The sequence below is a fragment of the Ranitomeya variabilis genome, chromosome 4 (assembly GCF_051348905.1).
Source record: "Ranitomeya variabilis isolate aRanVar5 chromosome 4, aRanVar5.hap1, whole genome shotgun sequence".
In the NCBI taxonomy this organism is placed as follows: domain Eukaryota; kingdom Metazoa; phylum Chordata; class Amphibia; order Anura; family Dendrobatidae; genus Ranitomeya; species Ranitomeya variabilis.
The window spans coordinates 374,263,821-374,280,493 of NC_135235.1; positions in this window are offsets into that span (position 1 = coordinate 374,263,821).

The following is a 16,673-nucleotide window of genomic DNA, read 5'->3' on the forward strand; positions in this document are numbered from 1 at the left end:
GCCTTCTCCTGTGACAACTTCAAGTTGTCCACCACATGATTCCAGATCTGCTGCAACCTATCCACCACAGAATCCACCCCAGGACAGTCAGAAGGCTCCACATGACCCGAAGAAAAGCGAGGATGGAAACCAGAGTTGCAGAAAAAAGGCGAAACCAAGGTGGCGGAACTAGCCCGATTATTAAGGGCAAACTCAGCCAACGGCAAGAATGTCACCCAATCGTCCTGATCAGCAGAGACAAAACACCTCAAATAAGCCTCCAAAGTCTGATTGGTTCGCTCCGTCTGTCCATTAGTCTGAGGATGGAAAGCAGACGAAAACGACAAATCAATGCCCATCCTACTACAAAAGGATCGCCAGAACCTGGAAACGAACTGGGATCCTCTGTCTGACACAATATTCTCAGGGATGCCGTGCAAACGAACCACGTTCTGGAAAAACACAGGAACCAGATCGGAAGAGGAAGGCAGCTTAGGCAAAGGAACCAAATGGACCATCTTGGAGAAGCGATCACATATCACCCAGATAACGGACATGCCCTGAGATAGCGGAAGATCAGAAATGAAATCCATGGAGATATGTGTCCAAGGTCTCTTCGGGACAGGCAAGGGCAAGAGCAAACCGCTGGCACGAGAACAGCAAGGCTTAGCTCGAGCACAAGTCCCACAGGACTGCACAAATGACCGCACATCCTTTGACAAGGAAGGCCACCAAAAGGACCTGGCCACCAGATCTCTGGTGCCAAAAATTCCCGGGTGACCTGCCAACACCGAGGAATGAACCTCGGAAATGACTCTGCTGGTCCACTTATCCGGGACAAACAGTCTGTCAGGTGGACAAGACTCAGGCCTATCAGCCTGAAATCTCTGCAACACACGTCGCAGATCCGGAGAAATAGCTGACAAGATAACTCCATCTTTAAGAATACCAACAGGATCAGCGACTCCAGGAGCATCAGGCACAAAGCTCCTAGAAAGAGCATCGGCCTTCACATTCTTTGAACCTGGTAAATACGAGACAACAAAATCAAAGCGGGAGAAAAACAATGACCAGCGGGCCTGTCTCGGATTAAGGCGTTTAGCAGACTCGAGATACATCAGATTTTTGTGATCAGTCAAGACCACCACACGATGCTTAGCACCCTCGAGCCAATGACGCCACTCCTCAAATGCCCACTTCATGGCCAACAACTCCCGATTGCCCACATCATAATTTCGCTCGGCAGGCGAAAACTTCCTAGAGAAAAAGGCACAAGGTTTCATAACAGAGCAACCAGGGCCTCTCTGCGACAAAACGGCCCCTGCCCCAATCTCCGAAGCATCCACCTCAACCTGAAAGGGAAGTGAGACGTCAGGCTGGCACAAAACAGGCGCCGAAGTAAACCGGCGTTTCAACTCCTGGAAAGCCTCCACGGCAGCAGGAGCCCAGTTAGCTACATCGGAGCCCTTCTTGGTCATATCCGTCAAAGGTTTCACAATGCTAGAAAAATTAGCGATAAAACGACGGTAGAAGTTAGCGAAGCCCAAGAACTTCTGAAGACTCTTAACTGACGAGGGCTGAGTCCAATCAAGAATAGCTCGGACCTTGACTGGGTCCATCTCCACAGCAGAAGGGGAAAAAATGAACCCCAAAAAGGGAACCTTCTGTACACCAAAGAGACACTTTGAGCCCTTGACAAACAAAGAATTTTCACGCAAAATTTTAAAGACCAACCTGACCTGCTCCACATGCGAATCCCAATTATCAGAAAAAACCAAAATATCATCCAGATAAACAATCAAAAATTTATCCAGATACTTCCGGAAAATGTCATGCATAAAGGACTGAAAAACTGAAGGCGCATTGGAGAGCCCAAAAGGCATCACCAAGTACTCAAAATGACCTTCGGGCGTATTGAATGCGGTTTTCCATTCATCACCTTGCTTAATGCGCACAAGGTTGTACGCACCACGAAGGTCTATCTTGGTGAACCACTTGGCACCCTTAATCCGGGCAAACAAGTCAGACAACAGCGGTAAAGGATACTGAAATTTGACAGTGATCTTATTCAAAAGCCGATAATCAATACAAGGTCTCAAAGATCCGTCCTTTTTTGCCACAAAAAAGAATCCCGCACCAAGAGGGGAAGAAGACGGACGAATATGTCCTTTTTCCAGAGACTCCTTGATATATGAACGCATAGCGGTATGTTCAGGTACCGACAGATTAAACAGTCTTCCCTTAGGAAATTTACTGCCTGGGATCAAATCTATAGCACAGTCACAGTCCCTATGAGGAGGCAGTGCACTGGACTCAGACTCACTGAAGACATCCTGATAATCAGACAAATACTCCGGAACTTCCGAAGGCGTAGAAGAAGCAATAGACACAGGCAGGGAATCCTCATGAATACCACGACAGCCCCAACTTGAGACTGACATAGCCTTCCAGTCCAGGACTGGATTATGGGTCTGTAACCATGGCAGCCCTAAAACAACCAAATCATGCATTTTATGTAAAACCAGGAAACGTATCACCTCGCGGTGTTCATTAGTCATGCACATGGTAACCTGAGTCCAATACTGCGGTTTATTTGCTGCCAATGGTGTAGCGTCAATACCCCTAAGAGGAATAGGATTTTCTAATGGTTCAAGAGTAAATCCACAGCGCTTAGCAAATGAGAGATCCATGAGACTCAGGGCAGCACCTGAATCTACAAACGCCATGACAGGATAAGATGACAGTGAGCAAATCAAAGTTACAGACAGAATAAATTTAGGTTGCAAATTACCAACGGTGACAGGACTAACAACCTTAGCTATACGTTTAGAGCATGCTGAGATAACATGTGTAGAATCACCACAGTAGTAGCACAAGCCATTCCGGCGTCTATGAATTTTCCGCTCATTTCTAGTCAGGATTCTATCACATTGCATTAAATCAGGTGTCTGTTCAGACAACACCATGAGGGAATTTGCGGTTTTTCTATCACATTGCACCGAATTAGGTGTCTGTTCAGACAACACCATGAGGGAATTTGCGGTTTTGCGCTCCCGCAACCGCCGGTCAATTTGAATAGCCAGTGCCATAGTATCATTCAGACCTGTGGGAATGGGAAAACCCACCATAACATTCTTAATGGCTTCAGAAAGGCCATTTCTAAAATTAGCGGCCAGTGCACACTCGTTCCAATGTGTCAGCACGGACCATTTCCGAAATTTTTGGCAATACACTTCAGCCTCGTCCTGCCCCTGAGACATAGCCAGCAAGGCCTTTTCTGCCTGAATCTCAAGATTGGGTTCCTCATAAAGTAAACCGAGCGCCAGAAAAAACGCATCAAGATCAGCCAATGCCGGATCTCCTGGCGCCAGCGAAAAAGCCCAATCCTGAGGGTCGCCCCGTAAGAACGAAATCACAATTTTAACTTGCTGAGCAGAATCTCCAGATGAACAGGGTCTCAGGGACAAAAACAATTTACAATTATTCACGAAATTCCTAAACTTAAACCTGTCTCCGGAAAACAGTTCAGGAATCGGTATTTTAGGTTCTGACCTAGGATTTCTGATAACATAGTCTTGTATGCCCTGCACACGAGTAGCCAGCTGGTCCACACTTGTAATCAAGGTCTGGACATTCATGTCTGCAGCAAGCATAGCCACTCTGAGGTAAAGGGGAAGGAGAAAAAAAAAAACTCAGAATCTTCTTTCTTATAATCCCTCTTCTGCAATGCATTAAACATTTAATACTGGCCTGGCAAACTGTTATGACCCCAATGGCGAGGGTCTCAGAGGAACGTGGAAGTCTGCAGAATACAAAAATCCAGCTCATAGGGCAGTGGTAACTGGGTTGACCATATATCTACTCCTAACGCCAACACTAGAAGTAGCCGGGGATCATTCCTACGTTGATTCTAGATGACACGCGCCAGCCGGAGAATCTAGCTACCCCTAGTAGAGGAAAACAAAGACCTTTCTTGCCTCCAGAGAAGGGGACCCCAAAGCTGGATAGAAGCCCCCCACAAATAATGACGGTGAGGTAAGAGGAAATGACAAACACAGAAATGAACCAGGTTTAGCACAGAGAGGCCCGCTTACTGATAGCAGAATAAAGAAAGGTAACTTATATGGTCAACAAAAACCCTATCAAAATCCACACTGGAAATTCAAGAACCCCCGAACCGTCTAACGGTCCGGGGGGAGAACACCAGCCCCCTAGAGCTTCCAGCAAAGGTCAGGATATAGATTTGGAACAAGCTGGACAAAAATACAAAACCAAAACAAATAGCAAAAAGCAAAAGGCAGACTTAGCTGATATAACTGGAACCAGGATCAGTAGACAAGAGCACAGAGACTAGCTCTGATAACTACGTTGCCAGGCATTGAACTGAAGGTCCAGGGAGCTTATATAGCAACACCCCTAACTAACGACCCAGGTGCGGATAAAAGGAATGACAGAAAAACCAGAGTCAAAAAACTAGTAACCACTAGAGGGAGCAAAAAGCAAATTCACAACAATATAGCCCTCGCTGCAGTGTGCCCCTAAGGCTACGTTCACATTAGCGTTGCGTCAGGCGCAGCCGCGGCAACGCATGCATCATGCGCCCCTATATTTAACATGGGGGGTGCATGGACATGCGTTGCACTTGCTTTTTGAGACGCATGCGCCACTGTGGTGCATGCGTCAGGGCGCAGAGGACGCTGCACGATGCAGTTTTTTCTGCGCCAAAAACCATGCAAAAGTGGACGCATGCATCACAAAACGCTGCGTTGTGCATGCGTTTACATTTGCGTTGTGCGTTGCTTCGCCGACGCTGCACCGCACAACGCAAATGTGAATGTAGCCTAAGCCAGTACAAAGTGAGGCAGTCTTTCTGGTGACTAATTATGATAGGTGCAGTACCCTGTCTGATCTGAGGGCAAGGGGGCGCCAGAGAGCTGCAAGTTCCAAACCGGAACTGGGAAGTAGGATATAGATAAATCCCCTTCAGAAAGGAACCAGGGGCAACCAAACAACCCCGGTTCATGACAAATTGGTGTGAGCAGTGGGGATGATAAAGTTATCATCCCTGGGATCTGTGACAACAGGAATGTCCTTAGTGGAGCACCTCTCCAGTTGCCAAGTCCAACACAGGTTTGTGCTGTTGTAGCCATGGTAGACCTATGAGAAAGGTGTGGGACATGTGGGAAAGAACATAGAACACTATCTTCTCAGTATGAAGCATCCCAATACGGACCTCAAGAGGCTCAGTGGCCAGACGGGTCTTGGAGTGGACGAACTGGGATTTGGAAGCGATCCACTATAGCCTGGAGGATTAAATTCCCTGCTGCTCCGGAATCCAGATATGCAGTCTCAATAAACTGGTATTCACTGGTTGTCACAACCACAGTAAGAGTCAGGGGTAGAGAGGTGTCTTTTCCTTTGAGGGAGGCCTCTCCTACCGACCCTAGTTGCTGTTGTTTCCCGGCTTCACCGGACAGGCGCGAATGAAGTGGCCTACATCTCCACAATACAGGCACAGGCCCGTCGCTGACTGGTGAGGGCAAAGCGGTCGACCTGCATGGATTCCGGTGAGGTCTCGATAAGGGAGGGTGGAGGAACAAGCTGCCTTTGCAATCCTCTTTCACATGTCACCTCACAAGCATGCTCTTGGAAACAAAGGTCTATATGGATGGCGAGGGAGACCAGGTCGTCAAAGCTAGTTGGTAGGCCTCAAACAGGTAGCTCATCCTTAATGTTTCTGGAAAGCCCCTCCCAGAATGTCGCCTCCAAAGCTTCATTATTCCATTCTAGTTCAGATGCCAGAGTGTCACAAAAAGGAGGGTGACCTTTGGCCAGCACACGGCTATCACTTGTGCAGGGGGCTTATCTTAGTTATCCCTCTACTGCTAGCAATGTGATGAACACACAAACAAGGCTATTGAGCAGGGACTTATTTTGGATATCACACTGCTGCTACAATAGTCACAAACTGCAGGAATTTATGTATATCCTGCTTTCCAGTTCCATTTTGGAACTTGCAGCTCTCTGGCGCCCCCTTTACCCTCAGGTCAGGGTATAGGTATTGCACCTTGGGTAATTAGTCACCAGAAAGACTGCCTGCTATGTACTGGCTATTGGGCATGCGAGGGAGATATAACTACTCCCACACAGGCGGGAACAATAATTATCAACACCGCCGGTCGCTGCAAAGGAGCCCAATCCCACAGGACAAAGTCGCTGCCACCAGCTCCAATTTTCACAAGGATTAACGGGTCCGGAGCAACCCAAACTAGTAGCATAAGTAACTTCAGGCACGTGTAAATTCGCTATAGAGCATGGAGATAACAAGACTAATAAATTTTATATTTTACTCCAAAAAAGTTAGGCAGTGTTTACAAAAGGTATAAAAAGATTTTACACTATGAGACAAAGTATGTACAAAGCAATTACAAAGAAAACAGGGATTACAACAGAAATAAACACTCACATGTTGCTTAGATCATTCCAGGCTAACCATGCTGGTGGGAGGAGCCAGACATGCATTGAGGGTCTTGTTGCAGCAGCTGCCCAGGTAAGAATGAAGGCTAGGCTGAGTGCAGTGACTTATACTTCTGGGCTTGTGACATCACTAAAGGGGGTTTAGTTACCACCGCCCTCCCCTTTTCTCAGAGATACAGATTTGCTAGCAATACTTATAATTATCATAACTTGGCTTGAGAACCTAGCAGAATAACAGCACGCACCTCACTCATCTTATATTGAAATTAGCTTTCTAATGATTCCAAACTCGGACTAGCTATTCCACTCAGTTCAGAAGAAATCCATTTCTCGGTTTCTTTTGGTGCTAGAATTTAGCAAATACCGCTATAGCGAAGCACTATCAAAACACGTTCCAAATATGTACCTGTCATATTTCTATCATACACTGGCGTCACATTATGGCTTCTCTAATATCACCCCCACATACGGCAAGCACATGGGCTTTTTAGACAAATGACTGCTCTTGGCTAGGGTTGAGCGACTTTCATTTTTTTAAGATCGAGTAGGGTTTTGGGAAACCCGATTTTGTCCAGAGTCGAGTCGAGTGCAGTCGGCCGATTATCGCTAAAAGTCGGGGATCGACCGAAACACGAAACCCAATGCAAGTCAATGGGGAAGCATAGTCGGCAGTGAGTGGAGGCCAGGAAAACACCTACAGTGCCCATTTTAATGCCAAAAACATCCATTCTTGTTTCTGAAGCTTGCCAATCTTAATTAACTGTATAATAATAGTTGGGCATAGGGAATTGGGGGAAAGTTGTGGGGGGAGTAGGGCTGGCTCAAGTTTTTCGTGGGCCCAGGAAATGCGGACTACGTCACGGCGGTGTTGCAGGGAAAGGTAAGTATTTAAAAGTTGCAAGTGCTGTGATCCTGAGCAAGCAGGGGGGGCCCACTCGTTCGCATTGCCACTGGCACAGGGCCCCTCAAAGTACGGCGGTGTGTTTGCATGGCGGGGGCGCCTCCCACCAGCAGCGACACTTTTGCGTACTCTGAGGGGCCCTGTGCCAGTGACGTCGCCAACGAGTATGCCCCCCCACCTGATGAAGGAACCTGCACTTTCATCTGCACCTTCCTCTTTGTCCCTGTGTAAGGTGGTATAACATGCGGGAAGGGGAACCTTACTTTCAGCAGGGACAGATTCTGGCTGTGTAGAGTACAAGGGGAATGTAGTGGTCTAGGTCAATGTACCAGCAGACTCATTTAGCAGTGGCTGGGCAATGGGCAGGATGAGGAGGAAACAGATATAGGGCCAAAGAATAAAGTAGGCTACATGCAGTTCAAAATTGGTAACAGGACTAAACAGGCGGCATTGCTTTGTTCAGTGGAGTAGCAAACCCAAGAGCAGCAGACACTGTTTCAAGGGCCTAACCACACTAGTAGGCCAAATGCAGTTTAATATCTGATAGTATAGGGCGAAAGCCAGAATGTGGAAGCTCAGCTTTGTTCAGTTGAGGACAACACCAGGGAGGGGCAGACACCTTTAGTAGGCCGGAAAAGCCTATTGCATTTTTTAAAATGGTAATTTGGAGCAGAAGGTTGAAGCTCAGCTTTATTTAGTTGAGGGCAACACCAGGGAGGGGCAGAAGCCGTTAGTAGGCCCTAACCACCATTTTTTTTTTTTTTAAAACCACTTAATGAGAGCCGGAAGGTTGAAGCTCAGCTTTATTTAGTTGAGGACAACACCAGGGAGGGGCAGAAGCCGTTAGTAGGCCCTAACCACCATTTTTTTTTAAAAACCACTTAATGAGAGCCGGAAGGTTGAAGCTCAGCTTTATTTAGTTGAGGACAACACCAGGGAGGGGCAGAAGCCGTTAGTAGGCCCTAACCACCATTTTTTTTTTTAAAACCACATAATGAGAGCCGGAAGGTTGAAGCTCAGCTTTATTTAGTTGAGGACAACACCAGGGAGGGGCAGAAGCCGTTAGTAGGCCCTAACCACCATTTTTTTTTTTTTTAAAACCACTTAATGAGAGCCGGAAGGTTGAAGCTCAGCTTTATTTAGTTGAGGACAACACCAGGGAGGGGCAGAAGCCGTTAGTAGGCCCTAACCACCATTTTTTTTTTAAAACCACTTAATGAGAGCCGGAAGGTTGAAGCTCAGCTTTATTTAGTTGAGGACAACACCAGGGAGGGGCAGAAGCCGTTAGTAGGCCCTAACCACCATTTTTTTTTTTTAAACCACATAATGAGAGCCGGAAGGTTGAAGCTCAGCTTTATTTAGTTGAGGACAACACCAGGGAGGGGCAGAAGCCGTTAGTAGGCCCTAACCACCATTTTTTTTTTTAAAACCACATAATGAGAGCCGGAAGGTTGAAGCTCAGCTTTATTTAGTTGAGGGCAACACCAGGGAGGGGCAGAAGCCGTTAGTAGGCCCTAACCAAAGTTGAAGGCCAAATGCAGTTTAATTTCTGATACTATAGGCCGAAAGCCAGAAGGTGGAAGTTCCGATTTAGACAGTGGAGGACAATTTGAATTAGGGACTGCAGACAGACTTAGTAGGCTGTCCCCTGTGGACCATGCATCCACCACATTAACCCATTGCGCCGTAATGGACACGTAATCTTCCGTGGCCATGCCTACAGGTCCATGCGTCTGTTGTCAGGTGCACCTTTGTACTCACAGATTGCCAGAGTGCATGGACAATGCGGTCTTCTACATGCTGGTGGAGGGTTGGGATGGCTTTTCTCGCAAAAGAAGTGTCGACTGGTTAGCTTGTAGCGTGGTACAGCGTAGTCCATCATGGCCTTATTAATAGTAAATAAAATATATAACTAGGCTCTATGAACTTTTAAATAGGTTCCAGGGGTACACGGGCAGCATTGGTGTGGTCAGTGGAGGAGTATTGCAAGTAGGGGCTGCAGACAGGCTATCAAAGGCCTAAAATAACAAACAGTAGGCAGTCATGGCAGTTTTACATCGGTTACATGGATACACAGGCAGGCACTCCAGGCAGCATTGTGCTCAGTGGAGGAGTATTGCAAGTAGGGGCCGCAGACAGGCTATCAAAGGCCTAAAATAACAAACAGTAGGCAGTCATGGCAGTTTTACATCGGTTACATGGATACACAGGCAGGCACTCCAGGCAGCATTGTGGTCAGTGGAGGAGTATTGCAAGTAGGGGCCGCAGACAGGCTATCAAAGGCCTAAAATAACAAACAGTAGGCAGTCATGGCAGTTTTACATCGGTTACATGGATACACAGGCAGGCACTCCAGGCAGCATTGTGGTCAGTGGAGGAGTATTGCAAGTAGGGGCCGCAGACAGGCTATCAAAGGCCTAAAATAACAAACAGTAGGCAGTCATGGCAGTTTTACATCGGTTACATGGATACACAGGCAGCTAGGTGGTGAGTGGAGGAGTATTTAAAGTAAGGACCGCAGACAGGCTATCAAAGGCCTAACATAACAAACAATAGGCTCATGGCAGTTTTACAGCGGTTACATGGATACACGGGCAGGCAGCTTGGTGGTGAGTGGAGGAGTATTTAAAGTATGGACCGCAGACAGGCTTCGAAGGCCTAACACAATAAAATGGGCTGGCTGTAGGCACTTTAAAATTGGTTCCAGGGGTACACGGGCAGCAGTGGTCTGGTCAGTGGAGGCCTAGTGGAAGTATGGACCGCAGACAGGCTTCGAAGGCCTAAAATAACAAACAGTAGGCAGTCATGGCAGTTTTACATCGGTTACATGGATACACAGGCAGCTAGGTGGTGAGTGGAGGAGTATTTAAAGTAAGGACCGCAGACAGGCTATCAAAGGCCTAACATAACAAACAATAGGCTCATGGCAGTTTTACAGCGGTTACATGGATACACGGGCAGGCAGCTTGGTGGTGAGTGGAGGAGTATTTAAAGTATGGACCGCAGACAGGCTTCGAAGGCCTAACACAATAAAATGGGCTGGCTGTAGGCACTTTAAAATTGGTTCCAGGGGTACACGGGCAGCAGTGGTCTGGTCAGTGGAGGACTAGTGGAAGTATGGACCGCAGACAGGCTTCGAAGGCCTAACACAATAAAATGGGCTGGCTGTAGGCACTTTAAAATTGGTTCCAGGGGTACACGGGCAGCAGTGGTCTGGTCAGTGGAGGACTAGTGGAAGTATGGACCGCAGACAGGCTTCGAAGGCCTAACACAATAAAATGGGCTGGCTGTAGGCACTTTAAAATTGGTTCCAGGGGTACACGGGCAGCAGTGGTCTGGTCAGTGGAGGCCTAGTGGAAGTATGGACCGCAGACAGGCTTCGAAGGCCTAACACAATAAAATGGGCTGACTGTAGGCACTTTAAAATTGGTTCCAGGGGTACACGGGCAGCAGTGGTCTGGTCAGTGGAGGACTAGTGGAAGTATGGACCGCAGACAGGCTTCGAAGGCCTAACACAATAAAATGGGCTGGCTGTAGGCACTTTAAAATTGGTTCCAGGGGTACACGGGCAGCAGTGGTCTGGTCAGTGGAGGACTAGTGGAAGGAGGGAGCGCAGAAAGGCTTCAAAGGCCTAAAATAACAAACAATAGGCTCATGGCAGTTTTACAGCGGTTACATGGATACACGGGCAGGCAGCTTGGTGGTCAGTGGAGGAGTAGGGACCGCAGACAGGCTATCAAAGGCCTAAAATAACAAACAATAGGCTCATGGCAGTTTTACAGCGGTTACATGGATACACGGGCAGGCAGCTTGGTGCTGAGTGGAGGAGTATTTAAAGTATGGACCGCAGACAGGCTTCGAAGGCCTAACACAATAAAATGGGCTGGCTGTAGGCACTTTAAAATTGGTTCCAGGGGTACACGGGCAGCAGTGGTCTGGTCAGTGGAGGCCTAGTGGAAGGAGGGACCGCAGACAGGCTTCGAAGGCCTAACACAATAAAATGGGCTGGCTGTAGGCACTTTAAAATTGGTTCCAGGGGTACACGGGCAGCAGTGGTCTGGTCAGTGGAGGACTAGTGGAAGTATGGACCGCAGACAGGCTTCGAAGGCCTAACACAATAAAATGGGCTGGCTGTAGGCACTTTAAAATTGGTTCCAGGGGTACACGGGCAGCAGTGGTCTGGTCAGTGGAGGACTAGTGGAAGGAGGGAGCGCAGAAAGGCTTCAAAGGCCTAAAATAACAAACAATAGGCTCATGGCAGTTTTACAGCGGTAACATGGATACACGGGCAGGCAGCTTGGTGGTCAGTGGAGGAGTAGGGACCGCAGACAGGCTATCAAAGGCCTAAAATAACAAACAATAGGCTCATGGCAGTTTTACAGCGGTTACATGGATACACGGGCAGGCAGCTTGGTGCTGAGTGGAGGAGTATTTAAAGTATGGACCGCAGACAGGCTTCGAAGGCCTAACACAATAAAATGGGCTGGCTGTAGGCACTTTAAAATTGGTTCCAGGGGTACACGGGCAGCAGTGGTCTGGTCAGTGGAGGCCTAGTGGAAGGAGGGACCGCAGACAGGCTTCGAAGGCCTAACACAATAAAATGGGCTGGCTGTAGGCACTTTAAAATTGGTTCCAGGGGTACACGGGCAGCAGTGGTCTGGTCAGTGGAGGCCTAGTGGAAGTATGGACCGCAGACAGGCTTCGAAGGCCTAACACAATAAAATGGGCTGGCTGTAGGCACTTTAAAATTGGTTCCAGGGGTACACGGGCAGCAGTGGTCTGGTCAGTGGAGGACTAGTGGAAGTATGGACCGCAGACAGGCTTCGAAGGCCTAACACAATAAAATGGGCTGGCTGTAGGCACTTTAAAATTGGTTCCAGGGGTACACGGGCAGCAGTGGTCTGGTCAGTGGAGGACTAGTGGAAGGAGGGACCGCAGACAGGCTTCGAAGGCCTAACACAATAAAATGGGCTGGCTGTAGGCACTTTAAAATTGGTTCCAGGGGTACACGGGCAGCAGTGGTCTGGTCAGTGGAGGACTAGTGGAAGGAGGGAGCGCAGAAAGGCTTCAAAGGCCTAAAATAACAAACAATAGGCTCATGGCAGTTTTACAGCGGTTACATGGATACACGGGCAGGCAGCTTGGTGGTCAGTGGAGGAGTAGGGACCGCAGACAGGCTATCAAAGGCCTAAAATAACAAACAATAGGCTCATGGCAGTTTTACAGCGGTTACATGGATACACGGGCAGGCAGCTTGGTGCTGAGTGGAGGAGTAGTGCAAGGAGTGTCTGTCCCAGTACTCCCAAAATATAAATAGATGTTAATGTCTCGCAAAACAACCAAAACAAAAAAAAAGATGGCATACTTAGGTACAGGGGTGGGCTCATCTGCTGTGTTTCTGACATAGTAATTTGGCAGTAACTATTTAATGGTGCCAATATAGGACACAGACACAGACTACTTTAAGTTGCATCATAGATGTCTACAAATTTGTATTGTCAGTGCCAGACATTGAATGATGTCAGCGAATAGACTAAAGATTGGTGGAGCTGTGCGACATAATTTTGCACGTAGTAGAGCCCAGTTTGAGCTGGGGTAGGGGGGAACTCTCTTGAGGCCGGCGGGACCGCCCCAGGGCCACTCATGTTACAACGGTGTGTCTGACGTTGGGTGCGCACCACCACCGCCAGAGACACTACATTGTACTATGAGGGACCCAGTAGCAATGCCGTCAACCAAAAGCGAGCACACCCACCTCTTCAGACAAACAGCAGTCTCACGGGTGCTTGCGCCAAGTCGCGATACCACGGCCCCGTGTGGGGAGTTTGGCCATTTAGGGAGGTGTAAACATGTCGTATGCTGTACAATCTGCAGCAGCAAATTAGACATTAGAAAAGTAATTCACAGGCAAGAGCTTTTCATAGGAAAGCTAGGTGTCGGCCGGGCAAGGTGGGGCAAAAGATTTTGAAATCCAGTTGTGGTTCATTTTAATGAATGTTAGATCGTCAACATTTTGGGTAGCCAGACGAGTCCTTTTTTCGGTTAATATTGACCCTGCAGCACTGAATACTCTTTCTGATAGGACACTTGCTGCCGGGCAAGCAAGCTCCTGCAATGCATATTCTGCCAATTCTGGCCAGGTGTCTAATTTGGAGGCCCAGTAATCAAATGGGAATGACGGTTGAGGGAGAACATCGATAAGGGATGAAAAATAGTTAGTAACCATACTGGACAAATGTTGTCTCCTGTCACTTTCAATTGATGCAGCAGTACCTGTCCTGTCTGCGGTCATAGCAAAATCACTCCACAACCTGGTCAGAAAACCCCTCTGTCCAACGCCACTTCTGATGTGTGCACCCCTAACACTCCTAGTCTGCTGCCCCCTGGAGCTCGTGTGAGAACGATCACGTGCGCTGTGTGCTGGGAATGCCTGAAGCAAACGGTCAACAAGAGTTGATTGTTTGGTTGCTAATATTAGTTCCAAGTTCTCATGTGGCATAATATTTTGCAATTTGCCTTTATAGCGTGGATCAAGGAGGCAGGCCAACCAGTAATCGTCATCGTTCATCATTTTCGTAATGCGTGTGTCCCTTTGTAGGATACGTAAGGCATAATCCGCCATGTGGGCCAAAGTTCCACTTGTCAAATCTCCGGTTGTGATTGGTTGAGGGGCAGTTGCAGGCAAATCTACGTCACTTGTGTCCCTCAAAAAACCAGAACCCGGCCGTGACACGCAACCAATTTCCTGTGCCCCCGTGAAAGTTTCCGCATTAAAAATATACTCATCCCCATCATCCTCCTCGTCCTCCACCTCCTCTTCGCCCGCTACCTCGTCCTGTACACTGCCCTGACCAGACAATGGCTGACTGTCATCAAGGCTTCCCTCTTCCTCTGGTGCAGACGCCTGCTCCTTTATGTGCGTCAAACTTTGCATCAGCAGACGCATTAGGGGGATGCTCATGCTTATTACGGCGTTGTCTGCACTAACCAGCCGTGTGCATTCCTCAAAACACTGAAGGACTTGACACATGTCTTGTATCTTCGACCACTGCACACCTGACAACTCCATGTCTGCCATCCTACTGCCTGCCCGTGTATCCTCCCACAAATAAATAACAGCACGCCTCTGTTCGCACAGTCTCTGAAGCATGTGCAGTGTTGAGTTCCACCTTGTTGCAACGTCTATGATTAGGCGATGCTGGGGAAGGTTCAAAGACCGCTGATAGGTCTGCATACGGCTGGCGTGTACAGGCGAACGTCGGATATGTGAGCAAAGTGCACGCACTTTGAGGAGCAGGTCGGAGAACCCAGGATAAGTTTTCAATAAGCACTGCACCACCAGGTTTAAGGTGTGAGCCAGGCAAGGAATGTGTTTCAGTTGGGAAAGGGAGATGGCAGCCATGAAATTCCTTCCGTTATCACTCACTACCTTGCCTGCCTCAAGATCTACTGTGCCCAGCCACGACTGCGTTTCTTGTTGCAAGAACTCGGACAGAACTTCCGCGGTGTGTCTGTTGTCGCCCAAACACTTCATAGCCAATACAGCCTGCTGACGCTTGGCAGTAGCTGGCCCATAATGGGACAACTGGTGTGCAACAGTGTCATCTGCCGATGGAGTGGTTGGCCGACTGCGTTCTGTGGAAGAGCTGTAGCTTCTGCAGGAGGACGAGGAGGAGGAGGAGGGGGTGCGAACGCCTACAGCCAACTGTTTCCTAGACCGTGGGCTAGGCACAACTGTCCCTAAATTGATGTCGCCTGTGGACCCTGCATCCACCACATTCACCCAGTGTGCCGTGATGGACACATAACGTCCCTGGCCATGCCTACTGGTCCATGCATCTGTAGTCAGGTGCACCTTTGTACTCACAGATTGCCTGAGTGCATGGACGATGCGCTGTTTAACATGCTGGTGCAGGGCTGGGATGGCTTTTCTGGAAAAAAAGTGTCGACTGGGTAGCTCGTATCGTGGTTCAGCGTACTCCATCAGGGCTTTGAAAGCTTCGCTTTCAACTAACCGGTAGGGCATCATCTCTAACGAGATTAGTCTAGCTATGTGGGCGTTAAAACCCTGTGTACGCGGATGCGAGGATAAGTACTTCCTTTTTCTAACCAGAGTCTCATGTAGGGTGAGCTGGACTGGAGAGCTGTAGATCGTGGAACTTTCGGGTGTGCCGGTGGACATGGCAGACTGAGAGACGGTTGGAGACGGTATTGTTTCCGCCGGTGCCCTACATGCAATATTTCCTCCTACAAAACTGGTGATTCCCTGACCCTGACTGCTTTTGGCTGGCAAAGAAACCTGCACAGATACTGCCGGTGGTGCGGAAAATGGTGGCCTTACAGTGACGGAAGGGATGTTGCGTTGCTGACTAGCTTCATTGGCCGAGGGTGCTACAACCTTGAGGGACGTTTGGTAGTTAGTCCAGGCTTGAGAATGCATGGTGGTTAAGTGTCTATGCATGCAACTAGTATTTAGACTTTTCAGATTCTGACCTCTGCTTAAGCTAGTTGAACATTTTTGACAGATGACTTTGCGCTGATCAGTTGGATGTTGTTTAAAAAAATGCCAGACTGCACTCTTCCTAGACTCTGATCCCTTTTCAGGGATTGCAGACTGAGCTTTAACCGGATGGCAACGCTGTGCTCCAACAGGTTTTGGCTTTGACACGCGTTTTGGTCCAGATACGGGCCCGGCAGATGGAACCTGTTGCGATGTTGATGCCTGCTGCGGCCCCTCCTCCACCTCCGCTTCTGAACTACTGCCGCCTGCACCCTGTTCCCCCAATGGCTGCCAATCGGGGTCAATAACTGGGTCATCTATTACCTCCTCTTCGAGCTCGTGTGCAACTTCGTCTGTGTCACTGTGTCGGTCGGTGGTATAGCGTTCGTGGCGGGGCAACATAGTCTCATCAGGGTCTGATTGTGGATCTGTACCCTGAGAGGGCAATGTGGTGGTCTGAGTCAAAGGAGCAGCATAGTACTCTGGCTGTGGCTGTGCATCAGTGCACTCCATGTCAGAATATACTTGTAATGGGCATGGCCTGTTAAATGTTTCACTTTCTAAGCCAGGGACGGTATGTGTAAAGAGCTCCATGGAGTGACCCGTTGTGTCGCCTGCTGCATCCTTCTCTCTTGTTGTAGTTTTTGCTGAGGAGGACAAGGAAGCGACTTGTCCCTGACCGTGAACATCCACAAGCGACGCGCTGCTTTTACATTTACCAGTTTCGGAAGAGGAGGCAAAAGAGCTAGAGGCTGAGTCTGCAATGTAAGCCAAAACTTGCTGTTGCTGCTCCGCCTTTAAAAGCGGTTTTCCTAC